At 36.2% G+C, this 2,500-nt stretch overlaps 1 protein-coding gene across 2 annotated transcripts in view; it reads right to left on the bottom strand.

The window, feature by feature from the left end:
- The window catches only part of LOC137625985 (cell adhesion molecule Dscam2-like), a 2,034,023-nt gene that overhangs the window by 1,723,021 nt on the left and 308,502 nt on the right, over positions 1-2,500 (bottom strand). The gene's annotated exons all lie outside the window — the stretch shown is intronic.

Genomic DNA, 2,500 nt, shown 5'->3' with positions numbered 1-2,500 from the left:
TATATATATATATATACATATATATATAAATATATATATCCATATGTATAATGTGTGTGCATTACCAGATAATAGACCATGAAACAGAATTCCATACATACCATAAACTTAAACTTTACATTTTACTTAACACATTTAGAAGCAACGATTAGAACTCAAAATACTCCATTAAACCAAAGCATCTAACAATATACTCGAAATATTAACCCAGATACTCAACATAAAACATTATGAATACTTAGCTAAACTGACAAGAAAATTATTGAATCATACTGTCCACCTTTAAAGTGAAGATTAAATACCAAAATGGTTCGCAAGGTGTAGATGAAAATTTAATTGTTTTGAGAAAAATATTCTCTGGTCATCATCGCCTGGAAATTCGTCGTAAATTTTATCTTTACCAAGAGCATTCCATGAGAAACTGGCATTTTTAGAATTGCTGCTACAAACCCCCACTACTCTTTTCCTAAAAATCTAAGTCTACAAAAAACACTTTCTTTAAAGGGTGACTATCTTGCCTTTTTTGCCGGATCATTTCTTCATTCGTTTAACGTCCTTTTCATTGCTTGCTCGTTATAGCTGAGAACTGTCATTATGACAATTATATAAAACCAAATCAGAAAACTGACATCCCGTTGAAAATAGAAAATGTTCAGAGAAAAACCTTTCTGTTCATTTATTTGTATATAGTTTTCAAAGTATGCGCGAGTGCAATCATACAAACATACATGTAAACGCACACACATACAAAGACATTACACACACAAACATACACATATATATATATATATATATATATATATATATATATATATATATATATATATATATATATATAAGGTGGTGCAAGGTTGAATGTCATGTTGAACGGAGAGTTACTTGAGGAGGTGGATCAGTTTAAGTACTTGGGGTCTGTTGTTGCAGCAAATGGTGGAGTGGAAGCAGATGTACGTCAGAGAGTCAATGAAGGTTGCAAAGTGTTGGGGGCAGTTAAGGGAGTAGTAAAAAATAGAGGGTTGGGCATGAATGTAAAGAGAGTTCTATATGAGAAAGTGATTGTACCAACTGTGATGTATGGATCGGAGTTGTGGGGAATGAAAGTGATGGAGAGACAGAAATTGAATGTGTTTGAGATGAAGTGTCTGAGGAGTATGGCTGGTGTATCTCGAGTAGATAGGGTTAGGAACGAAGTGGTGAGGGTTGAGAACGGGTGTAAGAAATGAGTTAGCGGCTAGAGTGGATATGAATGTGTTGAGGTGGTTTGGCCATGTTGAGAGAATGGAAAATGGCTGTCAGCTAAAGAAGGTGATGAATGCAAGAGTTGATGGGAGAAGTACAAGAGGAAGGCCAAGGTTTGGGTGGATGAATGGTGTGAAGAAAGCTCTGGGTGATAGGAGGATAGATGTGAGAGAGGCAAGAGAGCGTGCTAGAAATAGGAATGAATGGCGAGCGATTGTGACGCAGTTCCGGTAGGCCCTGCTGCTTCCTCCGGTGCCTTAGATGACCGCGGAGGTAGCAGCAGTAGGGGACTCAGCAGTATGAAGCTTCATCTGTGGTGGAAATGTGGGAGGTTGGGCTGTGGCACCCTAGCAGTACCAGCTGAACTCGGCCGAGTCCCTGGTTAGGCTGGAGGAACGTAGAGAGTAGAGGTCCCCTTTTTGTTTTGTTTCTTGTTTATGTCGGCTACCCCCCAAAATTGGGGGAAGTGCCTTTGGTATATGTATGTATGTATGTATGTATGTATATATATATATATATATGTATATATATATATATATATATATATATATATATATATATATATATATATATGTGTGTGTGTGTGTGTGTGTGTTTGTGTGTGTGTGTGTGTGTGTCATGTCCAAACTCGGTTTAATATCCTCAAAAGGGTGTGATGCAAGAGATCTGAGGAAATACACGAGAGTTGGAACTAAATAATTCCATATATATAACATAAAAGTAGTTATTAGAGCATGGAGTAGTTGTTTGAAAATGCGACAGCACTTACTAAGAACAATGGAAATCAATGGAAAGAAATCGAGACCATTTTGAGGAGAAAATTGATGGTAAAATGTAGGCAAAACTAAGATAACTATGGTAAATGGAAACTAGAACAATGACGAAATGAATGTTAATGTTGATAGTAGAAGAATTGCAACGATTGATTTGTTCACGTATCAGGAATAAATATAACGAATGATATTATGTTTAAAGAACCGCAGATTTACTAAATAAGTGAGCAAGAGAGGTAACAAAGTGTGCGCAAAATTTGGAAAACACTCAAAACGCCTACTGATATCTAGGAAAGAACTTTTGAAGATACATAATATAACATTATTTACGGAAATTAAGTGTGGATAATGAATGTGAATGAAAGGAAAATGGTGGTAGCTGTTCAGATCTACTCTTCGTGCAGTATTGTGATGTCGTATACTTTCAAAGCCTGAGAAATGTGAGGATGTGCAGCGAGAATGAATTAAAAAGACTGATGTGTATGGAT

This window comes from Palaemon carinicauda, chromosome 2 (assembly GCF_036898095.1).
Source record: "Palaemon carinicauda isolate YSFRI2023 chromosome 2, ASM3689809v2, whole genome shotgun sequence".
NCBI lineage: Eukaryota > Metazoa > Arthropoda > Malacostraca > Decapoda > Palaemonidae > Palaemon > Palaemon carinicauda.
Note: the sequence above shows the minus strand (reverse complement) of the source record. Positions and strands in the feature narration are given on the sequence as shown.